Source organism: Orycteropus afer, unplaced genomic scaffold, assembly GCF_000298275.1.
Source record: "Orycteropus afer afer isolate SDZICR_OR568_19922 unplaced genomic scaffold, OryAfe1.0 scaffold00330, whole genome shotgun sequence".
Lineage (NCBI taxonomy): Eukaryota > Metazoa > Chordata > Mammalia > Tubulidentata > Orycteropodidae > Orycteropus > Orycteropus afer.
In genome coordinates, this window is record NW_006921917.1 from 3,419,487 (window position 1) to 3,431,106 (window position 11,620).

At 41.1% G+C, this 11,620-nt stretch overlaps 1 pseudogene; it reads right to left on the reverse strand.

The window, feature by feature from the left end:
• Nucleotides 1-9,400: 9,400 nt before the first annotated feature.
• LOC122151200 lies at nucleotides 9,401-9,502 on the reverse strand (annotated as a pseudogene).
• Between the last annotated feature and the right edge of the window lie 2,118 nt (nucleotides 9,503-11,620).

Consider the following 11,620-nt stretch of genomic DNA (forward strand, 5'->3'; position numbering starts at 1 on the left):
ATGTGAACTGCTGTATGAAAAGTGAATTTACGCTGTAAATCTTCACCCAAATCCTAATAAAAAAAAAAAAAAGACTTTTTCTTTTGATTTTCCAAGAAAAAAAAAAAAAAAGAAAGTTCGATTTCTCAAACTCATCATTTAAATGCTCAGAAATGATGTTGAAATACAAAAATGCATTTCTTTATTTTTATCAGATCTAGAATTAGAAAAATTTACTTTTTATATCATTATGAATCAAGATTTGTTGCCATTCTTGAGAATTAATGTTACTTCTAAGTGCATGAAAGTATTTTAATGAAAGAAATACAATTCTAGCAAAGTACAGTCAGAAAGAAGGACTAAGGCTGTGATTTAGTTTCCCTAGTAGACTAATTCTCCCTAGGAAACATGGGAATAAAAATGGGTTTGGAGGATGTTTTATTCAATTTATTATTATTATTATTATTAAAAATTATTTTTGCAGTGTTCCCTCCACTCCCCAACAAAGAAAGTTTCCTTTCATATATAAACCTTTCCTTGACTTCTTATAATAATGAACACAATATTTGTGCTTTTGTGATTGACTTATTTCACTCAGCATAACGTCCTCCAAGTTCATACACATTGTGCAGTGTTTTGCAGATTCTACATTATTCTTTAGTGTTATATAGTATTCCATTGTGTTTATGTACCATAGTTTGCTTATCCATTCTTCTGTTGATAGGCACGTAGGTTATTTCCATCTTTTTGCTATTGTAAATAGTGCTGTGATGAACATGGGTGTGCCTATAACTGTTCTTGTCCTGGCTCTCAGTTCTTTAGAATATATACCTAGTGATGGAATGGCTGGGTCAAATGGTATTTTTAATTCCAACTTTTTAAGGAATCACCATATTGCTTTCCACAGTGGTTGTGTCATTTGACAGTCCCACCAGTAGTGTATGAGAGTCCCAATCTCTCCACATTCTCACCAGCATTTATTTTTTCCTGTCTTGCTGAACTTTACTATTAGTGCTGGGGCAACATGACATCTCATTGTTGTCTTGATTTGCATCTCACTAATGGCTAATGATTGTGAACATTTCTTCATGTGTTCGTTGGCTGCCTGAATATCTAGAAGATTTTTTTTTTTTAATTTTATTGTGATTTGGGTGAATGTTTGCAGAGCAAATTCATTTTCCATACATATACATATACTTTATCTCATGACATTGACTGCAATCTCCCACAATGCAACAGCTCTCTTCCCACTTCCTCCCCATAGCCACCTCCTCCCTGTGTCCTTCCCTCCTATGCACTCCTGCCCCCTGAGCTGTCTCCCTGTGTACACACAGCCCTTCTATCCTCCCCTGATTGATCTCTAGAGGACATTTTATTCAATTTCATGTGAAGTCATACAAACCTGTCAAAGTTTGTCTACTTCATGTAAAATAAATGGCTTGAAATATTATGAGTGAGATATGCTAATTATTAATTGATGTACCCATAAAGTGCTAGATCCTGAAGATTAATAAATAAAAAGGCAAGGCCTCTCTGCCTTTTGACCAGTTTGTAGTCCAGTGGGGAGAAAAAGTTATAAGCTTGCTATGAACTTTGGCAGGTTTTTATTAAAGTCCAACTTTGTGTTGTCCTTTAGCTGTAAGATAATATCAATCTTTAAATGTAGCAATAAAATAACATCTATGCACTTTCCCCGAAAGGGATGTTTACAAATAACTAGAATGTTTTTATGTTGTTGTGTTGTTGTTATGTGCTGTCCAGTTGGCCCTGACTCATAGCGACCTCTCCTTGGGTTTCCAAGGCTGTATCACTACAAAAGTAGATTGCCCAACCTTCCTTCCAAGGAGTGACTGGTGGGTTTGAACAGCTGGGGTTCTGGTTAGCAGTCAAGTGCCTTAGGCACTATGCCACCAGAGCTCCCTAATGTTTTTATAGATAGCACTAAATATAAGGCCTTTCCTCAGTGTTTCCTCGTTTCTTTTCTTTTTTTTTACATGAACTTAATTCATTCCTAACATTTGTCTACCTCAGAAAAGTTTCAGGATAATTATTTTTATGGAAATGTGTACAAAACATTTAAAGATTAGCATGAATAATTTCCTGTACCGTTTCTTTTTCCTCCCCTTGGTCTCAATATTGGTTTCCCAGTTAAGACGGTTTTTCAGTCTATTCTAATTTTCATGGAAAATTGCCATATTATGATTTTGAAATCATTCTTTGTCTTTCACAGCATCAACCTCCCTTTTTATTCCAATTTACTGTAAAATGAGCTCATTTCCTGCATCACTCATTATAATTGGAGTCTTTTCCAGACTTAGAGAACTCACTCTTGTTTTAATGTTTGGGTCATACCTTCATTTGATTATGAAGGCATATCTGGCAACGGGAAACCCTATCCTTTTCCAAAGCCATTTATAAAGTTATAAAGTTGCCAGTGATCAAGTTGTATGATACTGAATATCACCTCTCTAGCCCTTAGTTTTCTCTTCAGTAAAATGGGAACATCATCATTTTCCTCCTTCACAAATGCTGTGGGGATCAGATGTAGAAACATGTCCTTTGAAATATAAAGCTACAAGTATGTTAAAGGTATTTGATTCACAAAGGTCCTATTAAATGTGCTATTTGCTTGATTCTAGCTATCAGGTTTGCTTTAATTTCCTTTATCCAAACACATCCTCACAAACTTTATACAGTTTAGCTAATACAGGTGCAGTCCAGTGAACTACTTATTATGGCTTTTCTAGCCATAGTCTTTGTAAATCCCACCAGATTACTAATAAACCCCATAGTCTGAGTATTTTTTGTGAGTTCTGTGTGGCCATTGCAATGAATTATTGAACCCAGCAGACAAGTAGTGAGTACTGTGGGAAGGATGGTTGGTATAAGAATTGGTAAAAGGCTAGAGGGTGGCGGCATGTCTGGGCTCATAGGATAAGCCTTGGGCTGCTGCTGCTGATTCTGTCCTCCTCTTGTGAAGTTAGAGGAGGTCAGAAGATGCCGCCTCCATGCCCTTTATGCAACAAGAAATTTATTTTCACGAAGGGGAGTAATTTGAGTTCTTCAGTTTGGTTTTAACCCAGGATGACAAGTAGAAATGTCTCTTTGAAGGAATGTAGGTTAGGTAAATTGACTTTACCATCTCTAAAATGTTTTATTTAACTAGTTTGTACCAGATTTTTATAACATTTGTTGAAAACATTGTTGTATATATTACCAAAAGTGTTCATTATTCATTATATTGTAATCATAATATTTTACATTTTCCCCATTGGATTAATTGATTAAATGAATGAGAAATATGTTTTGCTTCTTTTTCCTATAAAAATATACAAATCAAAATGTTGGAAAGAAAGGCTAAATAAATAAATAAATAAATAAGAATGTTTTGTGTTACCTTGTAACTCCCCCATAGCCCTTTCTTACCACTTATCCCTGCCATTATCATGCTGTAACCTATCACCTCCAATTAAAACAATGTAACTTAGGATCTTTGTTCTAGCTCCTTAAATGTGTCTGCTACTTTACCATTTTGGACATGTGGATTTCACTTTGTGGAATCTATGCTGCCCTCATTTGAATGGTTTTTCACTTTTCAATAAACCTCTTTATTTTTACTTTTACAGAGAGCCTAGAGTTTTTCTCTAAGATATCTTAGTTGGGCAGGATCTGAAGACATCTTGCCAGTAGTGCTCTGCCCCCAGGAGGAGTTGGGGATTCAGAGCTCTGCGGCCTGTGTGAGCATTTGTGCTCAACCATTTTTGTGAACTCCCCAGAGTCATCCCATGTATGTCTTCTTAGATGGAACTCTGCTCTTTTTGTGTTTAGTTCTCTGGGATTTATTGCTAAGACTCTTTTACTTTCTTTTTCATTTCTGTTTGGAAAACCTGAACAGCGTTGTGAGTTTGCAGTAAGTTAGGTTTGACTGCCATCTAGTAGCAGTTTGAGGGAAATAGCACTGCTGAACTTAATTTTTGTTTTCTCTTTGCTGTGCACAAGCAATTAACTTGGTAAGATGAGGAATCCCATGTATAAATATAAGGCAGGGTCCACCCCAGGGACCCCTGCTGCTTACATGTGCAAACATTAGGGTCCCAATACAGTTTTGTTCCTTAGTCACTAGAGTGTACTTACCAAGGAAATATGGAAAATCAGTGGCTAATTTGGGGCACTTTTGACCCAGTAAATGTGCTTTTCTGTGCAGCTAGAGGCTAAAGTTTCCCATGTCAATCAGGCCCAATGGAAATTGTATAATAGTTAGGATTTGGAAGCTTCCAAATGACACCAAGACAGTACATTTCCCTCTTTACAAGACATGCTCTCTAGGTAGGCCAAGCAAATTAAAGAGTTATAAAGCCAGAGTTCCAGAAACTTCCTAGCTATCTATCCAGCCACTTTTACTTCTCTTTTCACCTCCTGCTCCCACTCCTGAGGAACCCTGGCTGTCATTTCCCTTTCCACTCCTTCATTTTATGCCTCTCTACTTACTGAAAACACGCTATCCAAACTCCTTTGTTAGCCTTCAGAATCTTCTGAGGAGCCTGAGAAACCTACTCACATAAAGTTTACTCCCTGTTCAAATGTAGAACTCCATGTTATACTAAAAACTTTCCTAACTGCCCGAATAATTCCTTTTAGAAGGATCAGCACAAGGTTGGTCCCTATGAGGTGGAAATGGCCTGCTATCTGCAAACCCTCACTCTGCCCTTGGAAGAACACCCCTCTGCCATGTCTGCAGAGGTGACTGTCCACTGATCCTAATACCCTGTGGGCAATAATATCTACTGATGTCTGTTACTTATCTAATAAACCCCATAATCATGAGTATTGTCTGTGAGTTCTGTGTGGCCATTGCAACGAATTATTGAACCCAGCAGAGAAGTAGTGAGTGCCGTGGGACAGATGGCTGGTATCAGAATTGGTAAAAAGACTGGAGGGTGGTGTCAAGTCTGGCTTCATAAGAATAAGCCTTGGGCTGCTGATGGTGATTCTGTCTTTCTCTTGTGAAGTTAGAGGAGGTCAGAGGAAGATGCTGACCCCATGCCCTTTTTGACAGGGAAAGGCAGGATTTAGTTCACAGGAAGGCACTACTCCCTCACCCTTTCTTGCCCACCAGCATCACATGAAATTCATGGAGCTGGAGAAGAAAGTGGTCTTAGCAGAAAATTCTCAAAGGAGACCCAGAATTAATAGGAGATCCAGTGTGTGAGAGATTCCACAGGGAGTAGCCTCACCCTGTGGTTCTGTGGCACCAAACACTATGCACAAGGCCAGTGAGTCCTCAGGTGGTCTCAGGTCTGTCGGAGGTACCGCAGCTGAATTCAGAAATATGGAGAAACTTCCTCCCCATTGCAGTCAGTAGTCTGTGGTCGAGGTTGGGCTGAGGGTTGTAAAGGGGAGGAAGAACACCTGGAACCATTCCCTGTCTGGGGACCTGATGTGTCAGGAGACAAAGGGAGTTAACCCTCTAGGAGCAGTAACACTGCCTCTGCTCAGGCTGTGGCCAAAAGGCTCATCACAAGGTGTTGTCACGAGAGAAGCCAGATGATTGGGACCTTCTAAAAATTAAATTTTTATGTGCTTCCAAAGACTTCTCCAAAAGAGTCAAAAGAGAACCTACAGATTGGGAAAAAATATTTGGTAATAACATATCTGACAAGGGACTTATCTCTAGAATTTATAGAACACTCCAACACCTCAATAACAAAAAGACAAACAATCCAATTAAAAAATGGGCAGAAGACATGAACAGACACTTCACCAAGGAGGATATTCAAGCGGCCAACAAACATATGAAGAAATGCTCACGATCATTAGCTATTAGAGAGATGCAAATCAAAACAACAATGAGATACCATCTTGCTCCAGCACTAGTAGCAAAGTTCAACAAGACAGAAAATAACAAATGCTGGCGAGGTTGTGGAGAGATTGGGACTCTCATACACTGCTGGTGGGACTGTAAAATGGTACAACCATTGTGGAAAGCAGTATGGCGATTCCTTCAAAAGTTGGAAATACAAATACCATTTGACCCAGCCATCCCATTACTAGGTATATACCCTAAAGAAGTGAGAGCCATAACAAGAACAGATATATGCACGCCGATGTTCATCGCAGCACTATTTACAATAGCCAAAACTTGGAAACAACCTAGATGTCCAACAACTGAGGAATGGATAACCAAACTTTGGTACATTCACACAATGGAATACTATGGAACGCTAAAGAATAATGAAGAATCTGCAAAACACCGCATAACATGGATGAACTTGGAGGACATTATGCTGAGCGAAATAAGTCAGTCACAAAAGGACAAATATTGTATTAGTCCGTTATTGTAAAAGTTAAGGAAATGTTTATATATTGGAGGACATTTTCTTTGTTGGTTACCAGGGGTGGGAGGGAAGGGGAGGGAATGCTGTTAGATAGATAGAGATAAATATTGATTTGGGTGAAGAGAAGGGCAATGTACCAAATGGGAGTGACCAATATGGCAGCATTGAGGATGAGAAAGACAGAGAGAGTTACATGGGCAGTACAAACAACAAATATGAACCCCTTTGTAAATACAATACTGAGTTGTCAATGAAAGCAAACATGGGTATAGGGACGGATAGATGGGTGAACAAGCTAAACAATTATGTATGTCTAAATGGAGAGTGTATCCAAGATCATATACAGGGTTGGCAGACAATGGGCCTCTCGAAGAGTATGAAGGGATGGACACTGGGAGGAGGTAACTATGGGGAGGAAGTGGGAGAGGAGCTGCTGCATTGTAAATTTTGGTCAATGACATGAGACAAAGTATATGTGAACTGCTGTATGAAAAGTGAATTTACTCTGTAAATCTTCACCCAAATCCTAATAAAAAAAAAAAAAAAACAAGGTGTTGTCACGGTTCTTTAAGGTGGGCTGTGGCTGACAGTGACACAGCATGGGTCCTGCAGTCAGAAAGACCTGGGCTGGCACAGGTGGAGGCAACGCAAATGTCCATCAGGAGATGAATGGATAAACAAAATGTGGTGTATCTATACAAGGGAATCTTACTCAGCCATAAAGAGAAATGAAGTCCTGACATAGGAGGGAGGGCAGAAAGGAAATGATCACTGCACCGCAATTATGTTACATGTATTTTTATAATATATATATGGAACAAAAGAGAGGGTGGGCTGTGCTGGAACACTTTCTGGCCTGTGGCAAGTGACTTATTTTTCTCTGAGCCTTGGTTTTCTCCTCTCAGAAATGGGAATAATCATAGCTGGATACACACACTCTCTCTCTCATCTCTGGTTAGATGGCTTTTACTTTGTTGTTTCCTTCTTCCTCTTGTTTAAAATATACTCATCTTTCGGATATTGGTTTGAATATGACTTCTTTAGGGTAGGTTACCCTGTCCCCCATAGAATGATGAATTCCCCAGTTCTAAGGCCCTCTATAGTTCTGTTTCCCCCTTGGGGCTGTCAACTACTTGCAGTCACTAGTTCAAATGCCTATCCCACATGATGGACAGACCCCAGAAAAGGGACCCTACCTGCCTCTGCACTGATGCACTCCCAGTTCCTGGTCTGGGCCAAGGGAGGGAAGTTTCAAAAGGAGTAGACCTGGTCCTTCCCAGTCCTGGGACTCAGTGCTCCCAAATGGAGCTTCACTTCTTCTCTATAAGCATTCCTGCAATGCTCTGGAGCCCACCTTGGTTCTGTGGGCAGAAAACCATCCTGCCAGTTATAAAAAAAGCCATCACTCTGGATTTCTGTCCATGAACAATCCTGTATAGTGTACCTTCTCTCTTTTCTCCTGTTCATTGGAGGTGAATTAACCTACTGGACTGGGGTTTTCACATTTTCCTCACGGCACTGAGGTGTCCACACCCCTCTCGGTTCTCCAGGCTCCTGGTCCACACAGCTATCCCTCACTTTCCTGCCCCAAACACCAGCTCTCTCTGGGTCTACTAGCTCCTGCTTAGCCTCTTGCAGATCCCTCCCGGGGATACAAGAATCTTTAGATTAACTCTTGTGATGCTCTTTGGGGGAGATTCAGGGTTTTTCTTAAGGTGCCATTACACACACACACACACACACATACATCAGCTGCCATTTCTCCTTTCTTCCAGAGGTGTCTGCTGGTCAGGAACTTCTTCCTGCTGGTAGAATTCTCACCTTTGTGTGAGAGACTTGGGTTCAGTTCCTGGCCAATGCACCTCACCACCCATCTTTCAGTGGAGCCTTGTGTGTTGCTATGACGCTGAACAGGTCTCCGTGGAGCTTCCAAACTGAGATGGACTGGGAAGAAAGGTCTGGTGACCTACTTCTGAAAATTAACCAGTGAAAGCCCAATGTATCACAACAGGCTGATCCCCAACTGATCATGGGGATGACACAGGACCAGGCAGCGTTTCCTTCAGTTGTGCATGGAATAGCCATGGGATCACCATGCGTTGAGAAGGTGGAGTGGTATGCAACTCCATGGCAGTTAACAACAGCAACATCTGAGAAGCAAAGCACAAATTCTCTCTGCTTTGTTGATCCCCCAACCCAATGTGCATTCCATCATCCTTGTCCCCAAGATTTTGATCCCAGCAATGATCCTCTGGCCTCTTTTACAGGGACCACACCAATGGTTCACTCTCTGACTGTCCTCTCTGTCTCTTTCTAAATCCTTCCCTCTTCCCAGTGGAACCCTATCGCACTCTGCAAGGACAGAAAAACCAGCACTTTCATCACCGGCTCATCTCTGGACTCTGGTTTATGCAGTCGGCCTTAGGGTCTGTATCATCCAGGGTTTGGCTGTTGATCGTTGTTGTTAATTGGTGTTTGAGTTGATTCTCACTCATGGCGACCACACGTGTGTCAGAGTAGACCTGCTCCATTGGGTTGTCAAGGCCATGACCTTTTGGAAGCAGGTCGTCTTGTCTATCTTCCCAGGCACCCTTGGGTGGGTTTGAATCCCCAACCTTTTGGCTGGGAGTTAAGCACTTAACTGTGCCACCCAGGGATGCCTCTGGACTCTGGTTTATGCCGTAAGCCTTCTCATCTGCCTTATGATTTGCGTCATCCAGGCTTTGGCTAGTCACGTTGAAAATCAATTTTTGTAATGCAGAAACTCTCTTCTCTGTTCCACAATGTGGCTCTTGCAAATCTAGAATCACCTTGATTTTCAGAATGTTCCTTCTGCTATGACTTTAAAAGAATTCATTTAGAAACTCAAGTTGATTTGTTTATCTCAGTTTTTATTTATACCTGCTGCAGTGTTGTCAATGCTGGCTAATAGCAACCCCAGATGACGGACTAGAATTGCCCCATAAGGTTTCCTAGGCTGTAAACTTTACGGGAGAACATTGTGCAGTGTTTTTCCCGGGGAAGCACTAGTTGAGTTTGAACTGCCAGTCAAATTCCGCAGCTGAGTGCTTCAGCAGTGTACCACCGGAACACTGCCGTTAGATGCCACAAAATCGGTAGCAAGGCCTTGACTGTCTGCCTCCTCCTCGGCAAGAAGAGTGTTAACCTTCTCTTCTTTCATTCCTGCCCGCAATTAGGGACAGTGAGCTTGAATTTGGCTGAGTGATAGGGTAAAGCAATGGTTATGCAGAGGTTTACTGACAACGAATAGCCTCCCTTACTGCTCCTAATATTACCCCCCGCACGCTTGTCGTTTAATAACTTCCTGCACCGCTTGGATTTTCATTCTTTTTTTTTTTTTTAATCTTTTAATTGTTATTTGGGTGAAAGTTTACAGAGCAAGTTGATTCTCCATTCAACAAATCATCCACATTTGATTTGTGACATTGATTGCAATATGCAATCCCCATCATGTAACAATGACCAGTATCCACTTCCTCCCTGTGTTTATCATTTCCAGTCATCTTTCTTTCCTAGCCCTTCCTGCCTTCTCAGCATTATCCCTGGAAATGCTGCCCTTTCCATCTTGTGTGGTTGGTTGTTCTTTTTTTTTTTTTTTTTGGTTGGTTGTTCTTTATTAAGGAGTGTGTATCTCCCTGGTGTTATTGTTCACCTTATAGGCCTATTGTTTGGCTGAAAGTTGAGGTACTGGATGGAGTTTGGTTTCAGGCTGAAGGGAATCTAAAGGCCACAGTCTCAAGGCTTCTTCCAATCTCTCTCTTCATGATTTTGAATTTTGTTTCACATTTTTCTCCCGCTCTCCAGAACCTCCTATTGTGATCCTTTCAGAGCAGTTGACAGTGGTAGCCAGGCACCATTGAGTTCTTCTGGTCCTAGGTTCATGAAGACTGGGGTTTGCGTGCTCCGTTATAGCTTTGGACTAATCGTTTTCATGTGTCTTTGATTTTTTTCACTCTTCTTTGCACTGGGCCAGGAGAGACCAATAGTTACACCTTACATGGCCACTCATAAGCTTTTAAGACTCCAGTCACTACTCGCCAGAGTTGTAGAACATTATCTTTGTGTTGTTGTTGTTGTTATGTGCTGTCAAGTCTGCCCTGACTCATAGCAACCGCTCCTTGGGTTTCTGAGGCACTATCATTATGGAAGTAGATTCCCCAACCTTCCTTCTGAGGAGTGGCTGGTGGGTTTGAACCACCAGCCTTCTGGTTAACAGTCAAGTGCCTTAGGCACTATGCTACCAGAGCTCCTATGTTATGCCAATTGACTCTGATGTTCCCTGAGACTATGGTCTTCAGCCCCCAGGCACAGCGACTCATTCCTTCAAAGTATTTGATTATGGCTAAAAGTTTTCATAAATTTGTCTCTGTATGTTCTACTATATTCACAGATCTGTTTGCAGCACATATAAATACATATGTAGAAATATCTTATCACATCTACATCTATTCCTGTCAAACCTAAATATATATTTGTAGATGTAGTATTGCTTGGATTTTCTAGCTGCAAAAAAAAAAAAATGTCTTTTAGTCTGAAAAAATGAGTAAATGACATTGAAAACTTATCTAATTAGGAATTTCTAAATTCATATACACCTTCCTAGTGTGAAATGAAAGCATCAAGGTCATGCTCTAATTGTACCCCCTCCAGCAAAGATAAAATCAAACTGTTCCAGTGTGGCAGGCTCATAGGTACTAGACAGGGGAGGCAGCCCCAGCTCTGACCAGATTAGCACCTTTGGGAGGGGGGGATCAGATGAGTATGTGCAATTGGTAAGAAGTCCCAGATATCAGAAATATTAACATCAAGAAAGTGGAGCAGGAACCAGGAGGAAGCACAATTAACCTAGCACGCCTGAGGCAGCAGGGTAATAGCAGACAGGAAAACCAAATGTGATTAAAAACCTACACTTTTAAAACTTAAAGGGAGAAATAAACAGAACCCAAATTTTCCTCTGTTTAGCAAGAATACATTTTTAAAGAAGATGGTTCCTTAACCCCGAGACTATGGCCCTTAGCTGCCCTTCAGGTCTGGAATTGAACCCACTCCTGTGGCTTCCAGCTAAACAAAAGACAGGCATATGAGCTGAACATCTATAGTAAGTAGATACACTCCTTGAAGAGATGAATCATGGGGGAATAGAAGGGCTGTGTATGCACTTGGAGACAGGTCGAGGGGCAGGAGTATATGGGAGGGAAGGACACAGGGAAGAGGTGGCCATGGGGAGGAAGTGGGAGGAGAGCTGTTGTATTGTGGGAGATTACAGTCAATGTCATGAGACAAAG